Source organism: Panthera leo, chromosome E3 (genome assembly GCF_018350215.1).
Source record: "Panthera leo isolate Ple1 chromosome E3, P.leo_Ple1_pat1.1, whole genome shotgun sequence".
In the NCBI taxonomy this organism is placed as follows: domain Eukaryota; kingdom Metazoa; phylum Chordata; class Mammalia; order Carnivora; family Felidae; genus Panthera; species Panthera leo.
This window is the reverse complement of record NC_056694.1, coordinates 2344229-2362786: the sequence shown is the minus strand read 5'-3', so window position 1 is coordinate 2362786 and position 18558 is coordinate 2344229. Positions and strand designations below refer to the sequence as shown.

At 51.5% G+C, this 18558-nt stretch overlaps 1 protein-coding gene across 1 annotated transcript in view; it reads left to right on the top strand.

Moving 5' to 3' along the window:
- Nucleotides 1–18558, top strand: part of CARD11 (caspase recruitment domain family member 11) — a 140799-nt gene that overhangs the window by 15154 nt on the left and 107087 nt on the right.

Here is an 18558-nt window from a genome sequence, read left to right as displayed (position 1 = left end):
GCACAACGTGACAAAAGACAAAATCAAGTGGACTACATCAAAATTAAAACTTTTCCTACAAACGATACCATCAGGAAAGTGAAAAGAACCCACAGAATGAGGGAGAATATCTAAAGACCACAAATCTGATAAGGGACTCATATCCAGCATACATAAAGAACTCTTACAACTCAATAATAAAAAGTCAACCCCGTTTTTTTAAATGGTCAAAGAATGTGAATGGACAGCTCTATAAAGGAGATATGCAAATAGCGAATAAACACAAGGAAAGATGCTCAGTGTCATTAGTCATCAGGGAAACACAGATTAAACCCACAATGAGATACCACTTCACGCCCATTAGAATGGTTATGATAGAAGACACCGACAGTAGCGAGTGTTGGCAAGAAAAGGAAAAATTGGCTCATACATTGTCGGTGGGGATGTAAATGGTGGAGCTGCTTTGGAAAACAGTTTGGCAGGTCCCCAAGATGTTAGAGTTCAATGTGGCCCCGCAGTGCTACTCTTAGTTACCTACTCAAGTAAGAGGAAACAGATGTCAACACAAAAGCTTGTACGTAAATGTTCATAGCATTATTTGTAGTTGCTCCAAAGTGGAAACAACCTGTATGTCCACCAACTGATAAAAAGACCGACCAAATGTGTATTTAGAGAAAAGAGTATTATTTGGCAACACAAGGAATAAAATGCTGATTTATGCCATGACCCAGATGAACCCTGGAAGCCTTTGGCTAAATGAAAGAAGCCGGATACAAAGGTCCTCCTCCTGCCTGCTTCCTTTTGTATGAAATGTCCAGGAAAGGCAAATCCATAGAAATAGAGAGTAGATTCGTGGCCAGCCACAGGGTCGGGGGAGGGAGGGTAGGAAGGGGTGGTGGAGGAGGGGCTTGGAGGGAGGGGCAAGAATGACTGCCTGTGGGTACCGGGTTGGTTTGGGGGGTGGTGATTAAAATGTTCTCTAATTAGGTTAGGGTGTGATTACACAACTCTGTAGAGATAGATACCAAAACCCATTGAATTACACACTTTATTTTTTTTAATTGTCACTTTTACCATGAAGCCTTTTATTTTTTATTTTTTTTAATATTTATTGTCAAGTTAGCTAACATACAGTGTATACAGTGTATTCTTGGCTTTGGGAGTAGATTCCTATGATTCATCGCTTACATACAACACCCAGTGCTCATCCCAACAGGTGCCCTCCTCAGTGCCCATCACCCATTTGCCCCTCTTCCCCGTCCCCATCCACCATCAGTTTGTTCTCTGTATTTAAGAGTCTCTTATGGTTTGCCACCCACCCTCTCCATTTGAAACTATTTTTCCCCTTCCCCTCCCCCATGGTCTTCTGTTAAGTTTCTCAAGATCCACAGATGCGTGAAAACATGTGATATTTGTCTTTCTCTGCCTGACTTATTTCATTTAGCATAATACCCTCCAGTTCCATCTGTGTTGCTACAAATGGCAAGATTTCATTCTCTTTCATTGCCAAGTAGTATTCCGTTGTATATATAAACCACATCTTTATCCATTCATCAGTTGAATTGGGGCTCTTTCCATACTTTGGCTATTGTTGAAAGCACTGCCATAAACATTGGGGTACATGTGCCCCCATGAATCAGCACTCCTGTATCCTTTGGATAGATTCCTAGCAGTGCTATTACTGGGTCATAGGGTAGATCTATTTTTAATTTTTTGAGGAACCTCTATACTGTCTTCCAGAGTGGCTGCACCAGTTTGCATTCCCACCAACAGTGTAGGAGGGTTCCCGTCACTCCACATCCTCACCAGCATCTGTTGTTTCCTGCATTGTTTATTTCCGCCACTCTGACCGGAGGGAGGTCATATCTCAGTGTGGTTTTGATTTGTATTTCCCTGATGATGAGTGACGCTGAGCATCGTTTCATGTGTCTGTTCCATCTGGATGTCTTCTTGGGAGAAGTGTCTACTCATGCCTTCTTCCCATTTCTTCACTGGATTATTTGTTTTTCGGGTGTTGAGTTTGGTAAGTTCTTTATAAAGATTTTGGATACTAACTCTTTATCTGATATGTCGTTTGCAAATATCTTCTCCCATTCCGTCGGTTGCCTTTCGGTTTTGCTGATTGTGTCCTTCGCTGTGCAGGAGCTTTTTATCTTGATGAGGTGCCAGTAGTTCATTTTTGCTTTTATTTCCCTTGCCTTTGGAGACGGGTTGAGTAAGAAGTTGCTGCGGCTGAGGTCAAAGAGGTTGTTGCCTGTGTTCTCCTCTAGGGTTTTGATGGTTTCCTGTCTCACATTCAGGTCCTTCATCCATTTAGAGTTTATTTTTGTGTATGGTGTAAGAAAGTGGTCTAGTTTCATTCTTCTGCATGTTGCTGTCCAGCTCTCCCAGCACCATTTGCTAAAGAGACTGTCTTTTTTCCGTTGGATATTCTTTCCTGCTTTGTCAAAGATTAGTTGGCCATACATTTGTGGGTCCAATTTTGGGTTCTCTATTCTCTTCCATTGGTCTAGGTGTCTGTTTTGTGCCAATACCGTACTGTGTAGATGCTTACGGCTTTGTAGTAGAGGCTAAAGTCCAGGATTGTGATGCCTCCCGCTTTGGTTTTCTTTTTCAACATTACTTTGGCTATTTGGGGTCTTTTGTGGTTCCATACAAATTTTAGGATTGTTTCTTCTAGCTTTGAGAAGAATGCCAGTGCAATTTTGATTGAATTGCACACTTTAAATAGGTGAGCTTTATGGTACACAGATTATATCTCAATAAAGCTCTTTAAAATTTAAAAGTTCCTACAGGTTCAGAACTGCTTAAGCTCTGTTGAGACCAGTTCTCCTCTCGTGGTTCTCCCGTGGCATTGTACACATTTGTCTTTCAACAGCCGATTCCTAATGGGTAACACTAGCACAGCGATTATAAAGAACAAAACAAAACTTGAGTTATTTCATTTCTACCATTCCTGTGGCCACTAGGAGTTGTTTTTATGTTTAAAATTTAAAACAGGGAAACAAGGTGAATCACAAGCTGTAGTCTTTATTTCATTAAGTATGCATTTTAGTTCACATACGAGATATTTTCTTGAATTTGAACACTTTAAAAAAAATGTTTTTTAATGTTTATTTTGGAGAGAAAGAGAGAGACAGAGCGTGAGTGGGGGAGGGGCAGAGAGAGAGGGAGACACAGAATCGGAAGCATCTCTAGGCTCTGAGCTTGTCAGCACAGAGCACCACGTGGGGCTCGAACCCACGAACCACGAGATGGTCACCTGAGCCAAAGTTGTATGGTTTACTCACTGAGCCACCCAGGTGCCCCTGAACTCTATCTTTAACATTGAAATTCCTTCTTTTTTACAAGTGGTCATTATTTGAAAACCAAAACCAAACAAATAATGACCGCTGCCGATCATGACAGAATTGTTACCGAAACTAATTTTGAAGTGCAGAGAGTAGTGTTAAAACTGATCTGCTCTGGGGGTGCCTCCGTGGTTCGGTCGATTGAAGGTCCAACTTCGGCTCAGGTCATGATCTCACGGGTTGTGAGTTCGAGCCCCGCGTCGGGCTCTGTGCTGACAGCTCAGAGCCTGGAACCTGCTTCGGATTCTGTGTCTCCCTCTCTCTCTACCCCTCCCCTGCTCATGCTGTGTCCTGCTCTGCCTCTTAAAAAAATAAAACGTTAAAAAAAAATTTTTTTTTAATCTGCTCTGGTCGTCACACAGGCCAATGCTCATCCTGGAGGTGGGACGTGTCTGGAAGGGTTGGAACGGCATGTGCTAAACAAGCTATACCCACAGGAATATATGCTGGCCTGATGCAACTTAATAGTTGCATCTTAATAGAATATTGATACATTTCACTTGTCGGTCGAGTACTTTTAACATCGCGTGGGCCATTTCCACATCGTAATTTAATCTTCGCAACCCCTGACGCTGAAGTCAGTGCTGAAGAAAAGTAGCGTGTATATGGGATATGTAGCTGGTGTAGCGTGTGCATGAGTGTGCGTGTTTGGTTGTTTGGCGGTTTTTCTTTGGTTTGGCTTCATCCCTCCGGGCAGCTCCCACGTGGGTGTCTCAGACACTATGCCGAAGGAAACCCTCTACCTCCACGGCGTCTAATGTACTCATTCGGTGCGTTTATCTCTCGGGTGAGCATTTCGTTGTTCGTTCCCAGCGTTTGCTTCTGTGGGATCCCTCCTAGGATAATTTGTTCTAACTCACACCTGCTATCCTTCCTTCCTTCCTTCCTTCCTTCCTTCCTTCCTTCCTTCCTTCCTTCCTCGCTCCTTGCCGAGCTCCCTTCCTCCTATCTGCTCTCCCGACTGCTCCTCGATCCACCGCCCTTGCAAAGTTTCTCTGTGTCCCCACACCCTGAACTCAGCCGTTTCGGTGCGCACATTTCAAACGGACACCAGCCTTTCGATTAAAAAAATCAAAGGTCAGAAATGCCAGTGTTCCACCCCCCACACGGCTAAGATCAAAGTAGAGAGCAGTGCGCTTAATTTTATAGAATGTAAAATATTCCCAGGCACAAGCTTAAAAGGATTAAGTAAGCACACACGCCCAGAAAGGCATCTAACTCTTCTAACTAGTCGTCCCGTAACGGTCACGCGCTGGTGTCGACATGGATAAAGCGACAGGTTCTCTTCGCATCCTTCACGGAGGGCTGTTACTTTTTCGCTGGCTGGAGTGAGCTCGCCAGTGCCGTGCTCAGCTGGACCTTGGGGAAATATACTGAAGTGTGTTATGCACACAGATACTGAGAGATGCCTCATAAAAACCCAGACTACTATAAAACAGTTCGGGAACCACTGATGTGTAGATGACTACGTTTAAAGTGGCCAATTCTAGAAGCCACCACATTCGTAGTTTTAATGAGCCCTGACTCTGGTGCTCAAACATTGCGTGCTAAAAACAGACATAACTCAGCCATTGGCATTGCTTGGGCGTTTCCAGTCGCTTTTTCTAAAAGCAGAGGGAGGGGGAGAAAGCATTTGGCAGGCACGGTGATGGATGAGCAGGGCGGCATATTTTCCATTTTTAAACAGGGGGACCGCAAGCAAATACCGGGCCACTCTTACGGTCTGTGCGCAGAGCAACGGACTCCGCTTGATGAAGCACCTTTCAAGCCTCAGGTAACCCCGAGCGTTTTAGAGCCTCATCAGTTACACGCTGGTAATACAGTCCCCGAAGACAAACAAAGCATCCATTATGCGCTCGCCGCAGTAGCTCACGCGCGTTTCTGGTCATTACTGCGATTATTCATTATTTATTCGGAGCCACAAGCGCACACGCCACGCTGTAAAATGGATGTAATGTGCCAATTACCCTAATGTTGATTAACCGAGAAAGAAAACGGTCAAGTTTCCGAGACCGTCATCTATCCCCTTGGAAAGGGGGCACATGGACAGCAGACGGCCGTGGGTGGCGGGTGGGGCGATCCTACGTTTTCCCGACATCTGCCTGCCGCACGAGATGGCCCCTCCATGGCCCATCACGAGGCCGCCCTCCTGGGCTTCGGCTGAAATCATGAGCCGCGCGTCATTCTGCACATTTCCTGCAGAAATGCCTCCCCATCAATACTGTGGCAGAGTGAATTTCAAGGTATCTTTCCCCCCATGAGATATATAGACGGCTATCATCATATTTCATAGCTCAAGCAATTGAAAACTGTTGAATGTATATTACTAGCCTACAGATGGGAACATTTTCCTCCTGGATTTAAGCCATGCTTTCTGCAGGAATTAAAGGGGAAACACACACACACACACACACACACACACACGCACACACACAAGTCAAGGGTCATTTAAGGTGTTCAGCATACAGGAACCTCTCGGCGGGTGGTTGTGTTGTTGTTTTTTTTATCAGCGTGCGGTAATACAGATCCACTGACACCCTTCTGAGTCATCTCGGCCTAGGGAGATGGGATGGAAACATTCTGAAACGGAGAGGAATGAGCGCGAAGGGGCCGAGACAGCAATAACAGCATAAAAGCACGAAGTACGTAAAACGTAATTAAAGGCTGGAAGGCTGTTTTGCTCCTGATGCTGTTTTCGGGGGTACTAATACATACAATGGCAGCGAGGTGTGGCATCTGGGAGAAAAGCAATATATTAATTCTCAGATCAATAGTTTGTGAAATGCCTTTTTGCTGTCCCAAGCGTACGACCGTTTCAGTGATAAGGAGTGATTTTCCTGGAGTCGAAGCTGGCTGCCACCGGATGGGATTGCTCTCTGGAGGGGAGGCGGGGGGGAGCAGCAGCCGAGGAGCGGTCATCAAAGAGCAAGAACCTCATCGTCCCCCCGGGGTCCCCGCCCTCGTGCTGTTTTGCTCTCAGTGCAGCACAGAAGTGTCTCAGAACCCGGCGCGGCGACTGGCTCGGTGCTACGGCTCTAGGTAACGCCAGCCTCTCGTTCCTCCTCCTGCTGCCCTCCTGTCGGGGCTCTGGCAGCTCTTAACCTCTGTCGATGGCTAGAATCGTTCCGGGGGCAGGAGAATTGAAGGTCGGAGTGTTGGTGAACTCTTTGAGACCTTTTGGGGAACAATAATGAAAACGGGGGGGGGGGGGTCGCAGGCAAAGCTGGTAAATTAGGGCAGTGGAATGAATTTAATGAAAAGCAGCCGCCATGCAGCTACAGCCCGGCTCCCCGCTGGTCAGTTTGGGGTGACCCCATGGCGGGAAACATGGCCTTCCCGGGGCAGCCTGTCCCCTCCAGGGGAGCTCACTCTACGGGCTCCTGTGGCTCTAGCCGGGGTCCCTCCCTCCCCGTTCAGCATTTACACGCACGCACACACACACACCCCTCTGCTCTTGGGCTCTCCTCGCTTTCCCTCTAAAAGCATCCCTTTCTGAAATAACCCCCGGATCCCGCCTCTGCTCCAATGGGAAGAAAGCTGGGCCTGGACACGGGTGACCACCAGCGCCTCCTTCCTTTCTCAGCTGCCCCACATCCGGGAAGACGGGGTCTCCCGGAGTTCTCTCAATGGCTGGCCAGGGGGACAGACGGGGATCCTGACATGGACCAGACCTGGGTCTCAGGCTGCCCCCGCAGACGCCGAAGGCCACAGCACACCCTGCAGAGACAGGCCTCGCCTGCCCGGGGGGAAACACCGGCCCTGAGGAAGAGCCTGCTGAGGCGTGCCAGGTGACCCCCCAGCACGGGCTGCAGGTGGCCTTCGGGGCTGGGGAAGACCGTGGCAGATACCCACCCAAGCCAAGGGAGAGCCAGCCAGGCCGGACACGCGGGTGTTCAGGTGCAGGAGCAAGACGTGGGCCCTGAATTCCAGCAGGGGGAGCGGCGCCCAGGCGAGAAAGACACCTGCAGACCCAGGGAACCAGAGGGCAGAGTCTGGGGACCCCAAGTCTTCCTGGTGGCCCTCCAGATCCCACAAGCAAGCCACTCTTCTCCCACACGGTCCAGCGCCATCCAGGGGAGCACAGAGGGAGGGGCAGCCATAGGAGAGACGAAACGTTTTATTCCAGAACGTTCTACCTGAAGGCACTGTGAAATTAGTGCCCCCAGCTACATTTTAAGGCAGGGAGAGCAAAAACTTTGACTTGTCCTACTTACACGGAGAAGGGGCCCAGAAGGAAGACAAGATCGCTTCCAAATAAAACGGGTTTTTCCCCAGACACACATCCGGTAGCGTGAGTGACCCTGTGGCCCCAGTGCACGTGCACATGGTGACAGCTTGAATGCAGGGAGCTTCGGGGACTAAACCAAGCAGCTCCCTCGTGGGGTTTTGTTATTCAGGGGTTCCCTCCCCGGCTTCTCATAGACATGATACGTTTTCTCATAAAAGAATTACGTGTATATGGAAACACGTTTTCCGGTGGAAAAGGACACCGAGGGAAGGGCAAAAATCACCCACACTGGCCCCGTTTGCTTTTGCCTGGCTCAACCCCTCGGGAATGACATCTGGGGACAAATAAGGTTTTCAGGTGGACCTGGCATCAGACCTAGTCCGCTCCTGTAATCACACGGTGGCTAGTTTTTTTGGTAACGACGTGTCTTTCCTGAGAGGTCAGGTGCACGCTGACTTTCTTCCCAGGCTTGCCGCCCCTTTACTGTTCTTTTTTTTTTTTTTTTTTGCTGTTCTCATGGACTTCTTTCGCTCGTTCTCGGAACCCGTGTCCTCCTCTTAGATTGCCTTTTCATGTTGTAGTACATTCTCGGGTAATTTTTTTTTTTTTTTCTCTCCCTGAGAAGTGCTTGGGAAGTAAATTTCCAAAATCCCTGCATGTCTAAGAATGTGTTTATTTTGTTCTCACACTTGATTGATTATTTGGTTGAATACAGAACTCCACGTTTAGAGTAAATCTCCCAGAGAACGCTGGAGCATTACTTCATTATCTCTTTGCTGGAAGATAATCCAGTGCTGCTGATGAGAAGCCAGAGTGCCACCTGATCCTTGGCCTTGGCTTGCATTTTTTCTCTCTTTTTGGAAGATTGTAGAAGCTTCTCATCACCCACCTTTTTTTTCTTCTCTGCTGTTTCACGAGGATGTAGCAAGGTCCAGAACTTTATTCATTCTCCGTGGGGGTTCTCAGCGGGCCCTCTCACTGGGGACAGCTGTCACTCCTCAGCTCTGACAAGTATTACTGTCACCGTTTCATGACTCGCTTCCTCAGTAGTCTCTCTCCCTGCCTCTGTGCTTCTCAAGTGGCTGTTGGCCTCTTCGGAGTCGATCCCGTAACATCTCAACTTGTAGCTCTCACTTTTCGTTTCTGTGTGGGTTTTGTTTTGTTTATTTGTCAGCCTAGGAGACCTCCCCGATGGACATCTCCCGGTCCCTCTATTGTGTTGTACATACTAACTTCTTGTGTTTTAGCAACTGTGATTCGTATTTCCATAAACTGTCCCTCTGTTCAGGCGGCCTGTTTTGTTGCAATCTGTTCTTATTTTGTTTTCTACTATAGATACTACATAAAGCACTGCTTTATGGGGCCAGGTTGGGGGACATCTGTCTCACTGCTGTATGTCACATGAAGAGGGGTCTCCTTGCCACGGTCCCCACTTGAGAGCCCTTGCTCAGAGCAGAAATATTAGAAATATTTCTTTGGCCTTAAAATTTTAAATTTTCGAGTAGCAACATCAAAAAACCGATGAGATTCATTTTAATAATATATTTTATTTAGCTGAACATATTGAGAATACTGTTATTTCAACATGCAATCATTATCAAAATTATGAATGAGGTATTTTTGTATTCTTTCTAAAAAATGTTTATTTTTGAGAGAGAGAGCACGTGCACATGAGCAGGAGAGGGGCAGAGACAGAGGGAGAGAGAGAATCCCAAGCAGGCTCCACACGTTCAGCGGGGAGCCTGACGCAGGGCTCGATCTCAGGAACTGTGAGATCATGACGTGAGCCGAAATCAAGAGTCCGATGCCTAACCGACTGAGTCACCCAGGTGCCCCTTACAAGTCTTCAAAGTCTGGTGTGTCTTTTACACTTTTAGCGCCTGAATTCAGACACTACATTTTCCTTGAAAATACTTGACCTCTATGTAGATTTTGTAAAGTTCACAGTTGGAAAAGGAGATTAATATGCTCAAATTGCATATTAACGTAACACAGTTTAATAGTTTTCCAGTAGCAGATTCAAGAATCGGTTTTTAGATTTTAATTAAAGTTAACGAAAGTCTCGTGGAATTTTAAATTCCACTTCTCATCCACACCAGCCACACGTCAAGCGCTCAGTAGCCAAGTGTGACTAGTGGCTGCCATCTTGGACCACACGGTTCTGTATCTTCATAGGGGTTTGGGTTCCACGGTGTATGCATTTCTCAAAACTTATTTCGTGACGCAGTTAAAATCCATAAATTTTACCTGAAACCGCCTCCTGTTGATGATATGCACGTATGTAAATTTTACCCAAAAAACACCTCTAGTTAATGATACGCATGAGGAAGTATTTACAGGTGAAGTATGCTGATGTTCTCAACTTACTTTGCAACGCATAATAAGAAACAAGGATTGGGGCGCCTGGGTGGCTCAGTCGGTTAAGCATCCGACTTCGGCTCAGGTCATGATCTCGCGGTTCGTGAGTTCGAGCCCCGTGTCGGGCTCTGTGCCGACAGCTCAGAGCCTGGAGCCTGCTTCGGATTCTGTGTCTGTTTCTCTCTCTGCCCCTTCCCCACTCATACTCTGTCTCTCTCACAAAAATAAACAAACATTAAAAAATAAATAAGGATTGATTTCTACACGGGTACATGATAAATCAAATACAGCAGAATGTTCATTTTAGAGTCAGGTGGGTGGGATATATGGGTGTTCACCATATAATTTTTCTAACTTTTCTGAATGCTTAAAAACTCTATTAAGGTGTTGGGGAGAAAAAGAGACAGGTCTTCACCGGCCTATACCTGCATGTAATCCACTGCTAAATCTCAGAAACACAGCGTTGACTGAAAGAAGCCAGCCCCACAAGAGAATCTACGTAAGGCTCCATTTGCACAAAGTTTTTGGACGTTATAGGCACAACTGACCTCTGCTGTTGGAGGTCAGAATGTGGTGATCTGTGGTGGGGAGGGTGCCTCAAAGGGGGCATAACTGGGAGTTCCGGGGTACAGATGGAGTTCTCTTTCTGATTACATGTGTGGGTCACACGGGTGTGTGTTTGCTTTGTGACAACTCACCCCAGCTTCTTGCAGAACTTTGCGCTTGGAAGGATGACAACTGTATAATGGGTTTTGTCGTTCCAAGGCGTGCGTACCCTTCACACACGGCACGGGGGAAACCAGACTTCTCTAAGGCCACACTGCCTGATTTCCAGGTTTCCCGGAGTGTGCCGGGGAGATCGCTGCTCCCAGGCGAGTCTTCGGGGAACAAGGACTCGGAGGCACTGGGCCTCGGTGCCGTTTCTCTGGGGAACTTTCCGTGCGCGTGTGGATTGCGTTCTTGAGCCTGATCTGCAGAAAGGAAACCCTGTTCCTTGGCCCCTGGCACATGTGCACCACCAACACTACGCCCCTCAAGACTGCCGAGACTTCAGACCCCCCTGTGCTCCTGCCATGATTTACTTCTCTCTCGCTTAGTGGCTTAACGAACCAAATGCCTCTCCCTTTGGTGGCTCGAGGAACCCTTCTCCGAGAACTTAAAACATGAGACAGGAGGGCATGTTCTTCAGCTATCACAGGGGGAATCAAAGGAGGGGCAGAGGGAGAGAAGAGTGGTAAACTGAGGCAGAACAGGAGGGGTGTTGGGGGGGGCAGGGCAAACAGTGGCAAATCAAGGAGACTAAGCCCCAGTATTCTCAGAATGCCTCCAGCGCACCCAGATTTTTAGCTGGTGATTCAGGACCGTCCTGCCCACTCGGTGCTCCGTGCTGGTTGTGAAAGAGCAAGGCCTACAGGGGCCTTTGGCAGGGAGATTACTAGAATTACAGAAACATCGACCTCCAGAAATTACAGTTTCTCTTACGAGGGTCGTGGAGCAGAACTTTGAGAGCACGAGTGGGGGTGGGTGTGCCGGGCCCAGGACAGCTGGGGCTGGGGAGAGGGCACAGGCGGGTCTGTCACCACAAAGTGCCTGGGAGGGGAGCCAGAGGCCCTTGGAGGAGAGATGACCGCCAGGCAAGCCCAAGGAAGTTTCCAGAACAGAGGCTGAGGGTAGGGAGAAGCCTGGAAGGACCCAAGGACTCAGGATTCCTTGTTTCCCTCTCCTTTGTGGGAAAAGCCTCCCGCCAAACCGCAAGGAGAGGTCTGGAAGTTCTTAAAAACGTGACAAGTTGCATCTGAGGGGCGGCTGCTTAAGCCCTCCACCCAGGGCGGGAGGAGGGGGCGTCCCGCCCAAGGCGACAACCGTGCCTCGCAGCCTCCCAGGGCTGGGGCGGTGGACTGGGGGTGCAGCCGGCGCCGGGGCTCCCCCACCCTGGAGGGGGCCCCTCAGCCTCCCCTCCCCTCCCCGCCCGAGGACCCAAGCCCCGCCCTGCCCCCTCTTCCTTATCTCTTTCTAACCTTTTGCATTTTTTAGTCTCATTTCCTGTCGGGTTTTGCATTTCCCTCCCCCTGCCAGCCTATGACACACTTTCTCTCCTTTTTTCTTTCTTTCACCTCCTCTGGCCTCTGGACTCAGGCCTGGGCGGCGCACAGCCCCCTCCCGGCCCTGCAACCCCTGGGCGGGCGGTGCCCCTCGGACAGGACGGCCGGGCAGGGCCCGGGCCCAGGGGGAAGCCGGCGGCCTGCGCGGAGGAGGCGGCCGGCGCGGCTGGCAGAGCATGAGCCCCCCAGGTAGGCACTGGCGGACGCGGGGGTGGGGGGCGCAGTGTGGGGATGCCGCCGTGGGGGGGGGGCACCATTGGGGGGGGAGGGGTGCGTCTGGAGGAGAGCACATGCGGGGGTGGGGACAGCATGGGGTAGGGGGACGATGACGCAGAGGGGCCGCGGGGGTAAGTTGGGGGGGCGCAGTCATTGAGGGGGGTGCGGCTGGGGGAGAGCACATGCGGGGTGGGAGCGACTGAGGGGTCTGGACTCACCCGTCCTCACCCTCCTGGCCCCTGGGAGCTGGTCCCGCATCCCTCTCTCCCCCTCCCCTCTTTCTCCACCTCACTCTCCCTGCCCCCCTTCCTGCCCCCCCCTTCCCATCCAAGCCTGATTTCTTCCACTTTCTGCCTCCCTGTGTCCCCTCCGTGCCTCTCTGGGACAGTCTGTCTCCCTCCGGTGTCTCTGCCTGACAGGGCCCCCATGCCCCTGTGGCGCTGGCCTGGCAGGGCGCCCCTGGGTGCACCTGCCCCACACAGAGGAAGAGAACCTTTTCTAACACCTGAAAGGACAGGAAGTTTCCAGACCACAGCGAAGCCTGACTCAGAGGCTCCCGAGAGGGTGGGGCCCCAGGCGGCGGAGGGGAGGGACAGCCTCTCCCACGGGGAGTCTACGGAGGGGGGCAGGAGGGGCCCCCGGCTCCCCGCGCGGCCAGGAGGAGGTCCCAGTGACCTCGGGGCGCAGTCCCCCTGCCCCGGGGCGCGGACCACCCCCACAGGGTTAGGCTGGAAGCCCCCACCCCCACCCCAAGCTCTGCTGAGCCCTGGGGCACAGTGGGATGGGCCCCAGGGAGACCCTAAGGCTGTAGGAGCCTCAGACTCCCTGCCTGAGCTCCGGTTTGTGACCTTGTGAGCTTCCGGGCCCCAGCTCAGGAGAGTGTCAGCACAGGGCCCTTTCTTAATCCTGGTCTTGGACCAAACTGACCTCTGTGCCCGGACTGCCCTCAAAGCCCTTGATTTGTAGTTCAAAAAATTTCTCTTGACATTTACAACTTCTCTTGAAGGTATAAGGTCCTCAACCTTCCAGAAAGGGAAAGACCCGTCGGTCTGTCGCTTGACAGTTATTGAGTACCTACTCCGTGCGTCCTGTGCCCTGGAGATCCTGGGGGCTGTGCATTAATGCGGGGGCTAGAATTGAAGCTAAAATTCTCCGCCTCTGTCCTTCCCCTGAATGTCCACGGAAGCTGTAAAACATGATGCTTCTGCCCAGGGTCAGAGGTGATCTGAGGCCACAGGGAGCCTGGCCCTCAGCCTGGCCCACACTCCAGCTGAAGGGTTTGGACGTGTGTGGTTTTATTCGCACCAGTATCAAAACGGAAGGCGGGTAGCCCCACCAGTGCACGCGGTCTGGAGTCAGTGCACGAATGATCCTTTATGCGATGTTTTTCTTAATCGTGGTAAAACACACGTAGCATAGAATGTACCTTCGCCACCCGTCAGGTCCGCAGTTCGCTGGTATTAAGGACATTCACGCTGCCGTGCACCCACGTCCGGACCTTCTTCATCGTCCCAGTCTGAGACTGTCCCCACTAAACACGAACCACTGCCCCACCCCCGCCCGTTCCTGGCACCCACCCCGCTCTCTGTGTCTGTGGGTCTGACTCCTGCAGGGACGTCATACAAGGGGAGTCACAGTGTTTGTCTTTTCGTGACTGGCTTCTTGCAACGAGCATCGTGTCCTCAAGGCTCATCCGTGTTGTAGCGCGTGTCTGAATTTCCTTCCTTTTTAAGGCTGAGTAGTAGTCCACTGTGTGGGTGGACCCGGTTTTGTTTATCCACTCGTGTATGTGATCTTCTAAAATGACTCGTGAACCTTATAGTTCTTCAAAGGACCACTTGAATCAGCCTGTGGGCATTGTCTAGGTGGCGCTGCCCTGGGCACTGTGGGGGACCCACGGAAGGGACAGGACACCCAGATGTCCTTGCCCTAAGTAGTTTGTGCTGTGCCGTCTGGGTACATCGTGGCCAGAGTACACTGAGATTCCGAGATGTTACAGAATTGCGTGTGTGTGGCCGTGGGAGGCGAGGCTGGGACCTGGTGGCTCTCAGAGGCTGTGGGGATCGGTGGAAGGTTCCGGGCTGAGACGGTGCGGGCAGGGCACCGTCCCGGCCCCTTCCTCACTTTCCTTCGTAGTGTTTCTACGCCTTCGCGAGAGCGGGCTGGCTTCCCAGGACGGAAGGGCTGTGTGTCTGGGTAGATGGGGGGTGGGGGCCTGTGGACGGTGAAGGCAGCCGCTCTCTGCCCGTCGTGCGAGGAAGGCCACACTGGAAGGAGGATCCGCGGAGCTCCGCGAGGCAGTCTCAAGGCCGCCTTCCGCTGGGTCTTGCCTTGGCTCCGCGCTCAGCCTCAGAGCCAGTGCTCCCTGGTGACGGGCACCGGGGTCACAACTCCCCCGTGGGCCGGGAGCCCCAGACGCCCAGCGTGACGCGAGCGTGGCCTGCTGGCCTTTTGGCACCACCTGATCCGTGACAATTTTCAGAAGGTCCGATCAAGGCACGAAGGCAGTCGGAGGTCTGTGTTCCACCTGTCGGGTCCGAGGCCGACCGGGCCGGTGGGAGGGCGCATCCTGCGGTGTGCCCAGACGCGCCTGCTCCTCTGTGCTCAGCCTGTGACCTTGGACAGCCTGTCACGGCAGCTCTGTGAGAGCCGTTTCTCCTCCGTGAGATCCGGACGTCGATGCTGATGATTTTCAGGATTGTCGGTTACACCAGGCGTAAAATGGAGAACACAAAATGCGACAGATGACAACCTTTGCTGGCATTCCTGGCATCGGGGGAGGTGAGGTGGCACGTTGAGGTCCAGGCTGGGGGCTGGAACCCCGGCTTTCCCACACAGCCCGGCTGCGTGGGCCCCGTCACCCGGTTTCCTTCCCCGCAAACCCCACCTTCCTGGCGGTTGTGTGGATGGTGCCGCGTTACCTGATCGGCCGAGAAAATATTCAAATTGATTTAAATACAGGATCAGAAAGAAAAGGAAAAGACAACTTTTGAGGAAGCCGCTTAGAAACGCTTGTCTTCTAAGGACAGTTGAAGGCGGCCGATTCCCAGATGCCAGCCCCAAGCGGGGCCACGCTGCGCGGGAGAAACACGCCCCTGTATGGTCCCCCGACCTGTCTGTGAGCCCCTCCTGTGCTGCGGGTCAGCGGTTCTAATGGGCTGACTGTTTGGGTCGTGCTCTGTTCAGGGCTCTGAGATGATGATGGCCCCTGTCACGTTTGTGTTAGGGTGTCCAGTGCCCATGGGTAACGGGATTGCCGAGGGGCATACTGTTCCCGCCTCCCCGGGCTTGCGCCCTCCCTTCCTGCGCCAGCCCCGTGGTCAAGCTCGCTCAGGCACGTCCGTCAAAGCCCCCCACGCAGCTCGGGGCGGGGGGATCATTCCTCGGTGGGTGACTCTCCTTGCTAGTGGCTGAGCTGGAGGGAGTGGCGTGCAAACTCCATACCCCGAAGGAGGGCTCCCTCCTGCCCGTGGGGTTTCTGTTTCTAGGGTGTAAGCTTCCCGCCTGTCCCGCTCCCACTCAGGAATGGGCAGGCCTCAGACACACATGTGGCCATGACAAGGCACCCCCCCCGCCCCCCGCTCTGTCCCACGTAGACCCTGCTTTTCTACAGTCACTGCCACCCCCTGGGGCTGGCACCGTCCATGAGGAGGCAGCATCCTTTAGTGGCAGGATGTGTGGTCTCGGAGCCAGGCAGACAGGGTGTCATCCATGCTGGCTCTCCAGCACGCTGGCTGTGTGACCTCATGGAAGTCATCACCTCTCTGAGCTTCAACTGCACGTGTGTAAAATGGGTATAAACACCGCCCCCCCCGGGGTGCCTGGGGGACTCAGTCGGTTAAGCATCTGACTTCGGCTCAGGTCACGATCTCATGGTTCCCGTCGGGCTCTGTGCTGACAGCTCAGAGCCTGGAGCCTACTTTGGACTCTGTGTCTCCCTTTCTCTCCGCTCCTCCCCTGCTCACGCTGTCTCTCTCTCTCAAAAATATATAAACATTAAAAAAAAAATACCACCCCTACTTTAACGTAGACCAAAATGTTTCCAAAGGAAGTAATCTGACAGCTTCTGCTTTTAAAGCCCTGCTTCTGACTTGGTTATTTGTGAGGGGGGTGGGGCAGGAGGCAGAACAGAAGTGAGGAGTTAAATACAAAGCAATATATAGGCACAGAGCTATCTCCTAATTTACAAAAAAATCAATGAGAGGCAGGAATCGGCAAGCTTTTTCTGTAAAGGTCCAGACAGTAAATATTTTAGGCTTTTCGAGCCAGACGGTCGCTGTGGAGACCACTCGGCTCTGTTCTTTGCAGTGTGAAAGCAGGTGTCCCCACAGGTGAGTGTGGCCAGAGTGGGCCCGTGGTGCAAAATGGGCAGCGCGGGCTTGGCCCTTGACCATCATTTGCCAACCCCGGAATTGGGGACCTTGACCCGAGAGGAAAATTCTTGAAGACACGAGCAAACGGAATATGAACACAGCCGGCCCCGGGCCTCATCTCTGATGAAACGTGTGCAAAATAACACAGTAACGCAGCAGGGGCACGCGAGTTTCTACCGATTGCACTGGCCAAGATCAAAAGGTTGAGGGGCAGCAGACGCTCATGCACGGTGGCTTTGACGATATTTACCAGCAGATGAAGCGAATAAAGCCTCCGGTCTAGGAATCCCACTTCTAAGAAATTATCTCACAGATAGACCTTTTCTGCACACCAATATTCATCGAAGCATTGCTTACCCAAGAAAAAGTTTGAAGCCTCACAAATGCGCCCCAAGAGTGAGGTCCATCCATACGGTGGCATTCTGTGAGGCCATTAATTGGACCAGGGGGATCTCTAGCAGACATCTGGGAAGTTTCTAGAAAAACAAAAAACAAAAAACAAAACCTAGCACACGTAAGAAGGTCTCTCTGGTAGGGACCTAGGCGGGAGAGGTATGTATTTCATATTTTGTATTTTGCGTCCCTCTCTTTTGGTTTTGTGGAGTTGTTTTGTTTTTACCAAGAGCACGTGCTATCTTTACGATCAAGAAAACAACACTGAAGAGTAAGGTGACACAGAGTGTCCAGGGCCGTCCCCAGCCCGTGCTTTGGGCCCCATCCTAGTTTCTCTTGGTCCCAACCTCCTGCCTTTCACCCCGCCTTCCGCTTTCAGCTGTGTCCCAGTAAGAGAAATCACGGGGTGTCACTTCCCAAATCCGAAGTGCACAGCTCATGAGTTTTTCCATCTGCCCTTGTAGCCGAGCACCCACACAGACACGGGGTCCTGTCCAGGGCCCCCCAGGGCAGGGGGGCAGGGACGCAGGCCCCTTCCCTGTCGCCAACCCCCCCACCCGCTTTGCCTGTCCCTGAACGTCACGTAATGGAATCACGCGGCAAGTGTGACCCAGCTGAGACCCGACCGTCAGCATCGTGGACCTTCGTCTCCCGCTCGCTGCCGAGTTGGGTGCCCCTGCGTGGACATCCGTGATTTCTCGAGCCGCTGGTCCCACCGCTGGTACACATCTGTGTATTTGCGCTCCGGGGCTGTTATGATAAAGCTGCTGTGAACACTTTTGTGGAAGTCTTGGTGGTGATGACCCATTTTATTTTATTTTTTTTAATCCAAAGGTGAACAGAAGCCCCGTGCCAGCATCGCTGAGCTTTCGTAAATCGTTATTTCAGGGGATGAATGTCGGAACGAAGTGAAACTGTGTCTTACTAACATTAGTGCGTCCTTCCTTGTCTGAGTGAGGATTATGTGATTCATTGAAGTTTCCTAAGAAAAATGGCCTTTATTTAAAATAAATAAATAAAAGGGATTTGAGTGTCGTTAGCGCAGCAGGAAACGCTCGGTTGAATAGTAATGACACCTCACACTTCTGTCCCAGGCTCCGGTCTCCAATTCTCAGATGCTTTTCCAAACCCGACTTGTTAACCTCCATCGCGCCTGGGGTGCCGTGGCCTGTGGTCATCCTTGTTCGCAAAGAGGTGTGCAGAGATCCCCTTTCCTGGGGACGTTCCGGGGTGGGGGGCGTTCTCTGTCTGCAAATCCTGTCTCCCCCGGCCCTTAGGGGAGATTCTGGTTGCATTCGGGGACGTTTCAGGTGTCAGAAGAAAGTGGCCTAGGAAGGAAAGGGCGCTTTTCTCTCTAAATGTCCAAGTTCGGGAGACCGCCCGCCTAGGGCAGAGCACAGGACCGTTCACATGGAGTGGACCAGTCTCCTGTCCCCTTAATGTTGTCGTTGTACACGGTTTTTACCTAGTGCCATGTCTTTCTTAACTAATTAAAACTTTTGTTTTGGTTTCAATTTATTTTTATTTTAGAGAGAGAGCACACAAGTGGGGAGCAGGGG